The 16,371-nt window shown below is 43.4% G+C and overlaps 1 long non-coding RNA gene across 12 annotated transcripts in view; it reads left to right on the forward strand.

Moving 5' to 3' along the window:
* The window catches only part of LOC147341448 (uncharacterized), a 406,396-nt gene that overhangs the window by 39,071 nt on the left and 350,954 nt on the right, over window positions 1-16,371 (forward strand). For 4 of the 12 annotated variants that reach the window (XR_015158756.1, XR_015158723.1, XR_015158743.1 and 1 more), the window contains one exon: window positions 6,125-6,302. The exons of 5 other annotated variants lie outside the window; for them this stretch is intronic. This is a non-coding gene — a long non-coding RNA (uncharacterized LOC147341448). Of the gene's footprint in view, window positions 1-6,083; window positions 6,303-10,431; window positions 10,447-16,371 lie in introns of those variants that run through there. 3 more of the 12 variants (XR_015158724.1, XR_015158731.1, XR_015158734.1) reach the window with 2 other exon arrangements.

A 16,371-nucleotide genomic window follows, 5' to 3' on the forward strand; every position in this document is an offset into this window, starting at 1 on the left:
GACTTAGCAGCAGCAGCTGGACAAACTCTAATTTTCAAAGTTGCTTGTTACATCTGGTGCCCACAGCTGAATGCTTCAGGTGTGGACTGCCAGGTGCAATGATGATGCAATTATCATCTCCCTTGATCTCAACACTAGTTTCCTGTTTAAGTAAAAGCCAAAACAAATCAATTCTTCTATAGCCAGTAACATAAAGCAATGGAGAAGGCAATGGCACCCCACTCCAGTACTCTTGCCTGGAAAATCACATGGATGGAGGAGCCTGGTAGGCTGCAGTCCATGGTGTCGCTAAGAGTTGGACATGACTGAGCGACTTCACTTTTCACTTTTCACTTTCATGCGTTGGAGAAGGAAATGGCAACCCTTTCCAGTGTTCTTGCCTGGAGAACCCCAGGGACGGGGGAGCCTGGTGGGCTGCCGTCTGTGGGGTCACACAGAGTAGGACATGACTGATGTGACTTAGCAGCAGCTGCAGCAGCAGCAACATAAAGCAATGAGGGCTTCCTGGGTGGCGCAGTAGTCAAAAATCTGCCTGCAATGCAGGAGATATAGGTTCAGTCCCTGGTTGGGAAGATCTCCTGGAGAAGGAAATGGCAACCCACTCCAGTATTTTTGCCTGGAGAATCCCATAGACAGAGGAGCCTGGCGGGCTACAGTCCGTAGGGTTGCACAGAGTCAGACACAGCTGAGTCTGCACACACTCACACATATGGCAATGACTTTTTAGTCAGCCTTAGAGCATTCGGACACGACTGAAGTGACTTAGCAGCAGCAGCAGCAGAGCATTGGTAGCCTAGAGGTGGGAAATGATGGTGAGGGCCAAGGGACAAACATAACTTCATTCCGTGTTTGGCTTTTATATGCCAGTATACTCCTGATTTTGGAAAGAGCTATATTTTCTCAAACCATGGCATGATTTGCATACAAAATCAGAAACTCACAGGTAGATTTTTCATTTGTTCAATACTCGCTCCTGACTTTCTGGGCCAGGCCTAATGAGACCCAAGTAGAAACTATATTTAAGTTTGATTAACTTTCTTGCTCTAGGATTATTATTCTTATCCGGATTCCCCACAAATAAAAGAAGGTCTATCTATACTTTGGATTCCATTTTATTTCTTTTATTTTTTGGTTGTGCTTGGTCTTCGTTGCTGTGAAGGCTTTTCTCTAGTTGCAGAGAGTCGGGGCTACACTTTAGTGCAGTGATGGCTTTTGCTCATCGCAGTGGCTTTTCTTGTTGCAGAGCATGGGCTCTAGGGGCATGGGCTTCAGTAGTTGCGGCTCATGGGCTCCAGAGCACGGGCTCAGTAGTTGCAGCTCACGGGGTCAAGAGCACAGCCTCAGTAGTTGTGGCACATGGGCTGAGTTGCTTCATTGCATGTGGGATCCTCTTGGACCAGGGATCAAACCAGTGTCCCCTGCATTACAAGGTGGATTCTTGTCCACTGTGCCACCAGGGAAGCCCTGGGTTCCGTTTTAGTAGTGGATAGTTTTTATATTCCCTCCTCAGCTCTGTTGCTATGCAAACTGAAAAGGGCCAAAGGTATTCTTGGACAAAGCAAGTAGTATTTTTATGACAGTTCTGATCTGGAGTCAGTGATGAAGTACAAAGAGATGAGTAAACAAAGAACTGAGAACCCTTAGATGGCTTCCCTAAGTTGTCCATGTGAGTCAATGATTATCCTTAAACCCCTAGCTCTGGATTAGGATGCTTGCAGTGTGACCTATGTTCTCAGCACTATTTTATGATTGCACCTTTTCTTCTCTTTGTCTAAAATGATCTAGTCAGAGACCCCCTGCAAATGGCAGGCATTAAGTGTATCACAATGCTAATTCTGACGGAAGCCTGACTTGACTCAGTGGAAAATTACTTCCGTGTATTGGATTTACGGTTCATTTAATGAGTGCTGTGGATGTCAATGCATTAATGTAAACCTGGTAGAGGTGGTGATTTTATTTCTAATGAGATCTTCAACCAGCACCCTACTATGGAAAGCAGGACAGTGGGCACAGAATATACCTGTCTAATCAGACCTAGGACATGAGCTATTCATATATCACAATGATGTTAGGAACACTTGACTTCTCTGGGACTCAGTCTCCGTGTCTGCAAAACGAGCCTGTTGGACAAAGATCTTTGCAGCACCGGACCCCTGAGGATCTGATTAGCCATTTTAGGAAATTCCTCATCTTGAAGACCTGTAGCTCTGCAATGGACGTGGGTTTATATAAGTTGTTTGTGCTGTGATCTGCAACCCCTCCCAAAGCCATGACTTCATGACCCCTTGCCTAACTACTGAATTTTTTGTGTATCTGAATATCTTACAATTGAGTGGCTGACTGTTCATTGTTTGGGACTTTTTTTTTCAAGGATGTTTATAAAGGGAAAAGAGAGGTAGTGCAATAAAGAGGTAGTATCTCCCTCTGGAGCAAAGGGCAGGCATGCTTATTACCCATTATAAAAAGATTCTATATCTGTGTCTCCAATGCATGGGGTGGGGAGGAAGGAGAGGGTGAGATGAATGGAAAGAATAGCATGGAAGTGTATACACTACCATATGTAAAATAGATAGCCAAAGGGAATTTGCTGTATGAGTCAGGGAACTCAAACTGGAGCATGGTAACAACCTGGAGGGGAGGGAAAGGGTAGGAGGTGGGAGGGAGGTTCAAGGGGGACGGGATGTATGTACACCTATGGCTAATTCATGTTGATGTATGGCAGAAATCAAACCAATATTGTAAAGCAATTATCCTTCAATTAAAATAAAATTTGAAAAAAGATTCTGTAGCTTGAATTCCCTAAACTCAAGGTTCTTCTGTGATGCAAATTACTTCACAGGCAGGTGTCCTTTGGCCCTCTTCACGTTGTCCTGTGGGAACTGGGACTCTGGAACCGAAGCAGAAATGCTACTATGCGTGCTACTGCTATGGCTGTGAGCAATAAATTCTCCTTCATCTCTAATCCCAGAGTCTCATACTTTCTACCCATATCCATGAAACTTACTAGCTTGTAATTAGGGTAAAATCTCAGACCTTTCACACTTCTTGACAACAACCTAGCCCACACTCATGTTCCTCTTTTCCTAATGCCATAGCACCTAGTCTCTGAGCCATCCAACTGAAAACACAGTCTGTCTTTTAGTTAATTGTTTTATATGTTAATCTGATCTCCTCACTAGATTGTCAACACTTGAGTCCAGGCACTAGGCCAAAACTTTTTCTGTCTCCCTTACAGCAGCTGGCGTGGGAATGGGTTCGTAGTAGGAGCTCAATATGTTTTTTTGATTGACTTTGGCCTTATGCATGCCAGCTGAGCTAAAATATCTCATGCTTTTTGCCATTGAACTTCTTGGCTTGGTGTCTTAATACGGATGAAAACTATAGACTGGCTCCTCTAAAAATAGAAAAGTTCGAATGAGAAAGGGAGAAGCCGTTTGTTTTTCAGACATGTAGGATGCAAGGCATAGGCACTTCTTAATCAATTGGAGATAATTTGCCTAAGGGGCCAATTGCAAAGCTATTCTGAGCCCCATATTTCTAAAGACAGCAGGGAAAGTTTGTTGTGCTGGACTGCTAATAACAATCTTGTTCTGGCTACTTAAGGAATAGAATATAGTCTCTGGGTTTTTGTAGAATTCAAGAGCATCAGGAGGGCAACTTTGCATCAGTGGGAGCTCATTTGACATTTGGTGCAAATCCCAGAGGAGGGTTTGACTCCCTTTGAGTGCAGTTTCCAAAGCCATACATTTGCTGCTTGTATTATTTTAGGTATCCTATTATTAATGACCCATTATACCAGAAAAAAAATGTCTATATATGCATTTTCATTGGGCTTATCATTGTTTCAAATAGTCTGTATTATTCAATTAGTCTAACTGCAGTTTGCTCTAAGGGAATATGGAGGCATAACAGCCTTTGTGCATTTCGAACTGAAACATGAGGACTCAGGGCTCTTTTTGTGGCTATAGCCTGGAGGGTGTACTCCCTACTCCCATAATAAATTTTGCAAAATTTTGCATTCTCTCTGTCTCTCTTCTGCAGTTATCAGGACTGCAACACTCTCACTTCAGTCTTCCTGGGTACAACTGATACTACTTTATAGATGTGTCATGGTTATCTTTTTCTAACTTTAACTTTGCGCAGCTAGCATTATCTAACTTTAGTTGTGTAAGTTCAGACTGCTCTTTCTCACTTAGAAATAGTCCCCGCTATTTGAATTTGGGTATGCTGCCACCAAGTGGTTGCTAGTTCTTCGATTTGCCTGGTCTCAAAATTCAGAATACAGGCTGCGTTGTTTTTTGGTGGTGGTGGTGATGGTGTATGTGTTGAGACTGGGTTACTGTGACACCTGTGAATAGATGAAGGTACCAGGTATCAGGTAATTGGGGATAAATCTTCATTAAGTGACAGAAAGATATTGAAGGACAAAAAATGGGTCATTTTTTGAAGAAGGGAGAAGAAATGTGATCTGAAGTTCAAGGAATTAGATATGGGACAGAAAAGTTGTGGAGTGAAGGGGACAGGGAAAAGACAAGACAAAAAGGAAAATAATCCAGAGTTCAGTGAATTTCATCAGCTTCTGTACTTTTCTATGGCTCCTGTACTTGTTGGAGAGTCTGATTAGCAAGATCAATATAATATCTTGAGCAGGATTGTGTCTTCTACATCTTCTACATTCTACCGAATACTCAGTCCTTAATAGAGGACCAAGTGAATGAAAGAGCCAAACCTGACGGAGTTGAGATGGTACGTAATGGAGAAGGTGGCTACTGGCTTCAGGTGTAGGGGCAGCTCCCAAAAAACAAGTCTTGACAATGTTCTGCCTCTGTCATTAAGCTGAGGGCCCCATACAACCTTAGATGGCTCCTATGATCAATTTTCCAAATTATAACTGCTCCATGTGGAGTGGTATAATAGCATAGTGGGTAATAGCATGGGTTTTGAAGTCAAACATGTTGTTGTTGTTTTTTAGTCACTAAGTCGTGTCTGACTCTTTGCACCCCATGGACTGCAGCATGACAGGCTCCTCTGTCTTCCACTGTCTCCTGGAGCTTGCTCAAACTCATGTCCATTGAGTCGGTGATGCCATCCAACCATCTCATCCTCTGTCACCCCGTTCTCCTCCTCCCTTCAATCTTTCCCAGCATCAGGGTCTTTTCTAATGAGTTGGCTCTTCACATCAAGTGGCCAAAGTACTGGGGCTTCAGCTTCAGCATCAGTCCTTTCAATAAATGTTGAGGACTGATCTCCTTTAGGATGAATTGGTTTGACCTCCTTGCTGTCCAAGGGACTCTCAAGAGTCTTCTCCAACACCATAGTTTGAAAGCATCAATTCTCCAGTGCTCAGGCTTCTTTATGGTCCAACTCTCACATCTGTACCTGACTACTGGAAAAAACTGTGTCTTTGACTATATGGACCTTTGTCAGCAAAGCGATGTCTCTGCTTTTTAATATGTGCTCTAGGTTTGTCATAGCTTTTCTTCCAAAAATCTTTTAATTTCCTGGCTGCAGTCACCATCTGCAGTGATTTTGGAGCCCCCAAAAGAAAGTCTGTCACTGCTTCCATTTTTTCCCTTTCTATTTGCCATGAAGTCAGACATACGTGGGTTCAAATTTTACCTCTGCCTTGTAGGAGGTTTTTGACATTAGGCAAATCACTTTACATCTTTGTACCTTGGGTTCCTAACATATAAAAGAGGTTAATATTAACTACTTTACATGGTTGTCATGAAGGTTAAAGTAAATGACAAGACACATGTAGTGTCCTTAACACAGTGCTTAGTATATAGGAAGCACAGGCTCACTGGTAGCTATAATAAATATATTTCTTCCTGGAATGAAAACTTTTGGAAGTGATGGCCCAGGATAGAGTCTGTCTTGCTCACCACTATGTCCCTGCCCCCAGCTCCTAGGGCCTGTGCAGCCTCTCTGGGTAGGCTAGCTCCTGCCCCACTGCGTGCTGAACAAGTGGGAGCTTGTAAACTAAGTAGGATGTCATTTTGAGTCAACGTTGCTCTAATTTCTTTAGACATTTGTGAAGAACAATTGGATTTCCTTCAGTTTTAATTTCCCTCCCTTCCCAGATGAATTTTCCAAATGTCTACTTCCTATTTCCTCCATCAAGGCCAGAGTTGAAGGAAGCTGGCCTTCAATTTCCAACTAGGCTGGGAGCACCATATGGGCTCAAGAGCAAAACTGTATTGGAAAAGCAGCAGAAGCACTGAAATGAATTGCTGTGTGATGGGGCTTCAGATGATAGTACAAGGCAAAGCCTGGTCCTAATTGGCAGTGGAGTTACTCAGGTAAGAGGCCAATTCCATGTGGCTCATTGCAGGATTTCCTGAACATGCACCTCCTCCACCCCACAATCACCTCATTCCACTCACATACAGCCTTTGGAAGATGATCATTGGGTGAAGGTAACATTAATTTAATCCACATTTCTTTAAAACCTCTAATCCATAAACTATGTGCAGAGATAGAAAAAGTTCAAACCATGGTACAATTTAAAAGGTTCTCTGTGTGAGGGTGAGTAATGGTTCCTTAAGTGTTTCCACATCCTAATCCCTAGAAACTATTACCTTATATGCAAATGACCCTTTGTAGGTGCGACTGAGTTAAGGCCCTTGATATGGGAAGATTATCCTGGAATACCTGGGTGGGTCCAATGTAATCACGTGGGTCCTAATAAGAGGGACTCAGGAGGAGACTGGAGGCAGAAGAAAAGTTGATGTGATAACAGAAATTGAGAGTGGAATGATATACTTTGAAGATGGAGAAATGGGTCAAAAGGAATACAGGCAGCTAGGTACTAGAAGCTGAGTAAGGCAAATAAACAGGTTACCCCCTCAAGGCCTCCAGAAGGAACTTGGAAGTCCCATCTACACTGCGACTGTAGCCTCATAAACAAGTATGGACTTGCAGAATTATTAGGACTTATCTCTGAAGCTGAAGCTCTGACACTTTGGCCACCTGCTATGAAAAGCTGACTCATTGGAAAAGATCCTGATGAGTCTCACTTCAGACTTCTGACCTCCAGAACCATAAGAGAATAAATTTGGGTTGTTTTAAACCAACCCTAAAAATTGTCCCAGAGACACGAGATAGCCAGAAGTTCCAAATATTAGAATTACTCTTTGGGGAACTATCACTGAAAGTCAAAATTGCCAAAAGTTTCCACTAAAATACAAAGGAAAAATGTGATAGACAACAGTCAGTAGTCTGTCATGCCTTGATCTGGCTGGCAGGCAGACAGCATGGAAGGGGATCCAAGGTGTAGAGATTTCTGGCCCTGGGGGCATCATGAGGACAGACTTGGCAAGAGGGATCTGTGTGGCTGATACAGCAATTGATGTCTGAGATGTTGTTGTTGTTCAGTCGTTCATTTGTGTCCAGCTCTGCAACCCCATGGACATGGATTTGGGTGGACTCCGGGAGTTGGTGATGGATAGGGAGGCCTGGCGTGCTGCGGTTCATGGGGTCACAAAGAGTCGGATACGACTGAGTGACTGAACTGAACTGAAGTGAACTGCAATCCCATGGACTGTAGCACGCCAGGCTTCCCTGTCCTTCACTATGTCCTGGAGTTTGCTCAAACTCATGTCCATTTAGTTGGTGATGCCATTCAACCATCTTGTCATCATGTATATGCTGAGTACATTATGAGAAATGCCAGGCTGGATGAAACCTGGGATGGGAGGGTGCCAAAAGAGAAGAGAGAGAACCTAAAAACGAAACCCATTTGTTATAGAATTTATTATGTCCTGGGACCAACCAATGAAAAACTCAACACCTTGGATGTGAGTATCATCTTTGTGACTAATCCAGCTTTAAGCCTGTTTCATGGAGCTCCCTGTAAATTTAAAGAAACAAGGACTTCCTGAATCCTACAAACTCCCTGATTTTGGCCTTACTGCTCTTTGGTCTGCCCCTGTTGGGCTGGGTCTCTTTCTGATATGCTGATAACATGTCACCTCTATTACATATTGTAGAGAAGAAAAGTTATGACAAACCTAGACAGCGGAGACATCACTATTAAAAAGCAGAGACATCACTTTGCTGACAAAAGTCCATCTAGTCAAAGCTATCATTTTTCCAGTAGTCATGTGTGGATGTGAGAGTTAGACCATGAAAAAGGCTGAGCACTGAAAAATTGATGCTTTTGAACTGTGATACTGGAGAAGACTCTTGAGAGTCCTTTGGACTGCAAGGAGATCCAACCAGTCCATCCTAAAGGAAATCAGTCTTGAATATTCATTGCAAGGACTGATGCTGAAGCTGAAACTCCAATACTTTGGCCACCTGATGCAAAGAACTGACTCATTAGAAAAGACCCCGATGCTGGGAAAGATTGAAGGCGGGAGGAGAAGGGGATGACAGAGGATGAGATGGTTGGATGGCATCACCCACTCAATGGACATAAGTTTGAGCAAACTCCAGGAGATGGTGATGGACAGGGAAGCCTGGCGTGCCGCAGTCCATGGGGTCACAAAGAGTCGAATATGACTTAGTGACTGAACAACAACAAGTGCACTTCGACTTCACCTCTTTGGCCTTGGTCTGTCAGATACTATTCTTATAGCCTTGAGTTTCCTGTTTCCAGGAATTCTTTTCTCTAAACAATAAACCCTTACCACCAGCCCCTGGTACCAGACCCATCATCAGGCCCTGATCAGGAGATCTCTCCCAGATTCCTTGTGAAATGACTCATTCTCAGGGAGAATTCTCCTCCCCAAAGCACCTCACCCTCAAAATATTTTGGTCTTTACAATAAGAAGTAGTAGGTTTACAGATGAAGGATCTTGAATTAAAAAACCTGCCCTCTGTGTGAGCAGCTATTACACATGGTCCCTTGTCTTCCCCTCCTCTGATTTCATTCACAGAGAACTCTAACACAAGTCCAGAAAACTGAGGGACTTTGAATGCATTAGTAGCTTCACCTCCCACTCCCCCACCTTCCTGCCATCTTCGCATGCAGTCTGAGTTGAATGTGAGGAGCATGGACTTAATCATTTGGGCCTTAACACACATATTCAGAGATGCATATCTGACCTATAGAGTTAATACTGTCTTCCAACAAACCAGGAAGGAGAGCTTTCTTGTTTCCCAGGGAATGGACAAGGGAGCTCAGTTCAGTTCAGTCATGTCCGACTCTTTGCGACCCCATGGACTGTGGCATGCCAGGCCTCCCTGTCCATCACCAACTCCCAGAGCTTGCTCAAACTCATGTCCATTGAGTCGGTGATGCCATCCAACCATCGCATCCTCTGTTGCCCTCTTATCCTCCTGCCTTCAATCTTTCCCAGCATCAGGGTCTTTTCTAATGAGTTGGCTCTTTGCATCAGGTGGCCAAAGTATTGGAGCTTCAACTTCAGCATCAGTCCTTCCAATGAGTATTCAGGATTAATTTCCTTTAGGATTGACTTGTTTGATCTCCTTGCAGTCCAAGGGACTCTCAAGAGTCTTCTCCAACACCACAGTTCAAAAGCATCAATTCTTTGGCACTCAGCTTTCTTTATGGTTCAACTCTCACATCCGCACATGACTACTGGAAAAACTATAGCTTTGACTATACAGACCTTTGTTGGCAAAGTAATGTCTGCTTTTTAATAGCTGTATATGTTGGTCATAACTTTTCTTCGAGGGAGCAAGCGTCTTTTAATTTCATGGCTGCAGTCACCATCTGCAGTGATTTTGGAGCTCCCCCCGCCAAATTCTCTCACTGTTTCCATTGTTTCCCCATCTATTTTCCATGAAGTGATGGGACTGGATGCCATGATCTTTGTTTTTTGAATGTTGAGTTTTAAGCCAGCTTTTTTTACTCTCCTCTTTCACTTTCATCAAGAGGCTCTTTAGTTCTTCTTCACTTTCTGCCATAAGGGTGTTGTCATCTGCATATCTGAGGTTATTGATATTTCTCCCGACAATCTTGATTCCAGCTTGTGCTTCATCCAGCCCAGCGTTTCTCATGATGTACTCTGCATATAAGTTAAATAAGCAGGTTGACAATATACAGCCTTGATGTACTCCTTTCGCAATTTGGAACCAGTCCCTTGTTCCTTGTCCCATTCTAACTGTTGCTTCTTGACCTGCATACAGATTTCTCAGGAGGCAGGTAAGGTGGTCTGGTATTCCCATCTCTTTAAGAATTTTCCACAGTTTGTTGTGATCCACACAGTCAAAAGCTTTGTCATAGTCAATAAAGCAGAAGGGAGCTCAGGTGTTATAAAGAAGCAGCTCTGACTTGTTTACCAGGCTTAAGTTATATAATCACAAGAGTCCAAGAATCTCAAACAGCCCACATCCACTTCTCAGCCAGCAAGATCTGATGTGGTAACACTGCATCCCAGGCTACCTTAATTATTGAATGGCATTCTGGAGCTTCAACAATACCTGCTAGTAGAACCAGGGCTTTGACTGGTGGTGGAACAGGTCAGATTGGATAAGGTAAGACTTGGGAATTCAGGAGGGCTTAGTGGGTCAGGGGAAGGTTGGGTCTGGGACAAGGATGTAATTTTGGTTTTTCATGATTCAGTTATTATAGGCTTGAGTATGGGTTTCTCTGGTGGCTCAGTGGTAAAGAATCTTCTTGCAAGGGTGAAGATGTGGGTTTGGGAAGATCCCCTGGAGATGGAAATGGCAACCTGCTCCAGTATTCTTGCTTGGGAAATCCCATCGACAGAGGAACCTGGCAGGCTGCAGTCAGATATGACTCAGCAACTAAAGAACAACAACAAGCCCTGAGTGCATGATGGTTGGAATTCAATCAGGGCAGGTTCAGAATCAAATTATACCACAGAGGACTGAGAGCAGATAAGATGTGAATGTAAGTATCCATAATGACAAAGTAAGCCAATAATCAAGTGTTAGCCAAACAGAAGTGAGCAGTTAACAATGGTCATCCAAGTAGTTGGCAATTGGCAGAGCCCAGATTAACTGGTGGTTAATTATCAAGGGATTATTGTATTTGGGCGGGGGGACCTCCCAGTTGGTGGTAGTGGTAAAGAACCTGCCTGCCAATGCAGGAGACGTAAGAGACACGGATTCAGTCCCTGGGTCAGGAAGATCCCCTGAAGGAAATGGCAACCCACTCCAGTATTCTTGCCTGGAGAATCCCATGGACAGAGGAGCCTGGTAGGCTAGAGTCCATGGGGTTGCAAAGAATCAGACACAACTGAGGCGACTTTGCATGCACACACAGATCCAGGAATTCAGATCCACATTCAGATTTGGAAACAGGTTTTTGTGTAGGAGTGGGACTACATAGTACCACAACTGGGATACCAGGCAAGAAATCATGAGGAGGAAGATATGGGAGAACTCTGCTTATGGAAGTACCTGTATTCTGTCAGTAGAAAAATGTGACTTGGTGCTGACTTGCTGGCTTATTTCAGTCTGCTCCAAACTCCTGACTTGTGTCCTCCACACCCAGTCTGTTCTCCACAATATAGCCAGAGTGAGCTTTTGAACATGCCAAACTGATCTTATTGTTTGTAATCACCCTTAGGAAAAAGATTAGACTCTTCGTCAACTTTTACCAGGCTCTGCATGGTTTGCTTCTGTCCAGTAGCCAATAACCCCCTCTTGGAGCTTTTTCTCTTTCACTCATGTCCTTCCAGCTGCACTGAGTCTCTATAGGCTCCCTACTGCCTCAGAGCTGTTACATGTGCAATTGCTTCTGCTTGGAGTGTACCTCACCTCTCTCTTCATCCTTCCAGTTTTAACTTAATGTCACTACCTTCTTTGAGTCATTTGGCTAAAGGAATCCTCCCTTAGTCTTCATAATGATTCTACTCACCACTGTCACTTACAAGTCATAGCCAGTAACCTTATCTACTGAGAGCAAGTCCTCCCAGGCATCACTCCCACCAGGCTTTACACCCTGATATCCTCATCACCCCACCACAATTCCCCACTGTCATGCTTACCACCATAACCTCCTCCATTGGCCATACACTCTAGCCCCACCCACTACCACCAGTCTCATCAACCCCTTTTATAACCCATGCTCCTCTTCCCTCCATCTCCGTAGAGTCATACCTTGTCCATCCAGCAGCTACAAATAGTAGCAGCCCAACCCTACTGATCCTACTAGTGAACAAGGGCTCTTTTGCTTACAGTTCAGGTATCAGCCCGTTTCAATAACATTTTCTGTGACCATTCAGTCTGGATTAGTTTTCCCTGTTTTCATAGCACACCACCCTCCTGCTTTACAGTGCTGATCACAATGGTAAATATGTTGAACTCTTTGTGAGTGTGCTGAATGGTTGTCACTGCATAGAGTTTTTGTCTATCTTGCTCATTGCTATTTCCCCTGTACTTTAACAAACAGATCTCAAATCTGTTTGCCAAATCTCATTGTATCAAGTGTTGCATATAAAAAATCTGAGGCTCAGAGCAGCTACGTAATGTACTCACAGTTGCACAGCTCATAAGAGCCAGAACTGGAATTCAGATCCAGGTTTGGTTGACTCTAAATCCTGCAGGTTCTAAACTGCAACGCCAGTTGTTTCTGCCAGACCATCTATATCAGCATCACTTGAGACCTGTTAGAAATGGAGATTTTCAGGCATCACCAAAGACTTATTGAATCACAAAATCTGGAGATAAGGCCCAATAATGTGTACTTTATGAAATCCTCCAGGTGGCATTGATACATAGTCAAGCATGAGACCACTGCTCTGCACACCCTGCACACTTTATGGTTCCCTCTTGGCTTCCCAGGTGGCACAGTGGTAAAGAACCCACCTGCCAATGCAGAAGATGCAAGAGACATGTTTGACCCCTGGGTCAGGAGGATCCTCTGGAGGAGGGCATCACAACCTGCTCCAGTATTCTTGCCTGAGAAACCCCATGGACAGAGGAACCTGGCAGGCTATAGCCCATGGGGTAGCAAAGAGTTGGATACAACTGAGCGCACACACACAAACACAGTTGTTCAGAAATCCAGGTGGTTAACTTCTAGGCAAATAGCCCTAAGAGTACCTAGCATGGGGCTCAGAATACTGTTCAGTTTAGTTCAGTTGAGTTGCTCAGTCATGTCCAACACTTTGCAACCCCCACCCCTGGGCATGCCAGGCCTCCCTGTCCATCACCAGTTGCCGTAGTCTACCCAAACCCGTGTCCATTGAGTCGGTGATGCCATCCAACCGTCTCATCCTCTGTTGTCCCCTTCTCCTCCTGCCCTCAATCTTTCCCAGCATCAGGGTCTTTTGCAATGAGTCAGCCCTTCTCATCAAGTGGCCAAAGTATTGGAGTTTCGGCTTCAACATCAGTCCTTTCAAACACCCAGGACTGGTCTCCTTTAGGATGGACTGGTTGGATCTCTTTGCAGTCCAAGGGACCCTCAAGAGTCTTCTCCAACACCACAGTTCAAAAGCATCAATTCTCCTGTGCTCAGCTTTCTTTATAGTCCAACTCTCACATCCATACATGATCACTGGAAAAACCATAGCCTTGACTAGATGGAACTTAGTTGGCAAAGTAATGTCTCTGCTATTTAATATGCTGTCTATGTTGGTCATAACTTTCCTTCCAAAGAGTAAGTGGCTTTTAATTTCATGGCTGCAGTCACCATCTGCAGTGATTTTGGAGCCCCCCAAAATAAAGTCTGTCACTGTTTCCACTGTTTCCCCCATCTATTTGCCATGAAGTGATGGGACCGGATGCTATGATCTCAGTTTTCTGAATGTTGAGCTTTAAGCCAATTTTTTCACTCTCCACTTTCACTTTCATCAAGAAGCTTTTTAGTTCCTCTTCACTTTTTGCCGTAAGGGTGGTTTTATCTGCATATCTGAGGTTATTGATATTTCTCCCGACAATCTTGATTCCAGCTTGTGCTTCATCCAGCCCAGCGTTTCTCATGATGTACTCTGTATATAAGTTAAATAAGCAGGGTGACAATATACAGCCTTGACGTACTCCTTTTCCTATTTGGAACCAGTCTGTTGTTCCATGTCCAGTTCTAACTGTTGCTTCCTGACCTGCATATAGGTTTCTCAAGAGGCAGGTCAGGTGGTCTGGTATTCCCATCTATTTCAGAATTTTCCACAGTTTATTGTGATCCACACAGTCAAAGGCTTTGGCATAGTCAATAAAGGAGAAATAGATGTTTTTCTGGAACTTTCTTTCTTTTTTGATGATCCAGCGGATGTTGGCAATTTGATCTCTGGTTCCTCTGCCTTTTCAAAAACCAGCTTGAATATCTGGAAGTTCATGGTTCATGTATTGCTGAAGCCTGGTTGGAGAATTTTGAGCATTACTTTACTAGCGTGTGAGATGAGTGCAATTATGTGGTAGTTGGAGCATTCTTTGCATTGCCCTTTTTTGGTATTGGAATGAAAACTGACCTTTTCCAGTCCTGTGGCCACTGCTGAGTTTTCCAAATTTGCTGGCATATTGAGTGCAGCTCTTTCACAGCATCATCTTTTAGGATTTGATATAGCTCAACTGGAATTCCATCACCTCCACTAGCTTTGTTTGTAGTAATGCTTCCTAAGGCCCACTTGACTTCACATTCCAGGATGTCTCAGCATACTATAGGTATTTAATAAGTACGTATTGAATAGTAAGCTAATCAAGCATCATAGATCCATGACCTCTAACCCCAGACCCCTGCCCTATGATATCCTAGCCTTGACTTCTGACCCCAGACCAAACTGACCCATGACCTTTGACATTTGAATCATGACCCTCTAACCTCTAACCCTTGACCTATGACAACGGTCCCACCCCTGCCCTATGACTTCTGACCTTTGACTTCTGAGGACATAGCTTTAAATCAACACTGATTTGGGACTGTGCCACAGGGACATCAGTGCTTCATTGTCATTGTGTTTTTAAGCTTTTAAAAATTAAAACAGTTCATTTAGGGGAGAAGGTCATAGTTCAAGAGTCAGGGATTGAAGGCAAAGGGTCAAAGGTCATGGAGTCAAAGGTCACAAGGCAGGGCGGGCCTGGGGTCAAAGATCAAGGCTCAGATATGGAAGGTCGCACAGTCCAAGGTTAAGAGGATTGAGGATCAGAGGTCAAATGGCAAGGTTCCTGGTTAGAGTTCAATGGTCAGTGGTCAACAGTCCATGGCTAAGGGTCTTAGGGGTCATAGGTCACAATTAACCTTCAGATCCGCAGGGAAGCAAGCTGGAGAAGGTAAATTCCTGAAGGTATGGATGTGAGAGATGGACTGTAAAGAAAACTGAACGCTGAAAAATTGATGCTTTTGAACTGTGGTGTTGGAGAAGACTCTTGAGAGTCCCTTGGAATGCAAGGAGATCCAACCAGTCCATCCTAAAGGAGATCAGTCCTGGATGTTCATTGGAAGGACTGATGTTGAAGCTGAAACTCCAATAATTTGGCCACCTTATGCGAAGAGCCGACTCATTAGAAAAGACCCTGATTCTGGGAAAAATTGAGGGCAGGAGGAAAAGGGGAGGACAGAGGATGAGACGGTTAGATGGCATCACCAACTCCATGGACGTGGGTTTGGGTAGACTCCGGCAGTTGGTGATGGACAGGGAGGCCTGGTGTGCTGTGGTTCATGGGGTTGCAAATTGTCAGACACGACTGAGCGACTGAACTGAATCAGAAATTGAAATTGTAAAAATATCATTTACAATAGCATAAAAACATGAAACATGTTACAATAAATCTGACAAAAGATGGGAAAGACTTAAAACAACAAAGAATTGCAGAGATAAAAAGACTAAGTACAGTTTTGTTAAAGAAATGGTGCTGAACTAGGATATCCATATGCAGGAAGAATGAACATATAGAAAAACTCAGAATGGATTACAAAACCTAAAACTAACACTTTTAAAAAGAAATCAGGAGAAAATCTTTGTGACCTTGTACCTATCTGGGTTAGGTAAAGATTTCTTAAATACAACACCAAAAGCACAATCCATAAAGGATCCATGTTGATGAATTGGACTTCATTAAATTTAAACTTGTTGGCTCTTTAAAAGACTGAAAGAATAATTCTTTTGTTAAAAGAAATAAAAAGACAAGAAACAAACTGGGAGAAAACATTTGCAAAGCATTTATCCGATAAAGGACTTATATCCAGACTATATAAAGAACTCTAAAAACTCAACAGTCAAAAAGGCAAATAATGCAAGTTAAAAAGAACAAATATTTGAAAACACACTTCTCTAAAGAACACACATACATGAATATCAAAGAAGCACATATCAATGGTGTTCATCAAGAGAATGAGAAGACAAGCCATAGACTGGAGGAAATATTATGCAAAAGAGATACCTGATAAAAGACTATGTCTTAGTTTGGACTGCTATAACAAAAATAAACTGGGTCACTTATAAACTAACACTTATTTCCTATGGTTCCAGAGGCTGGGGATTCTAAGATCAAGCT

Source organism: Bos grunniens, chromosome X (assembly GCF_055505025.1).
Source record: "Bos grunniens cultivar Pamir isolate PY7600 chromosome X, Bosgru_T2T1.0, whole genome shotgun sequence".
Classification (NCBI taxonomy): domain Eukaryota; kingdom Metazoa; phylum Chordata; class Mammalia; order Artiodactyla; family Bovidae; genus Bos; species Bos grunniens.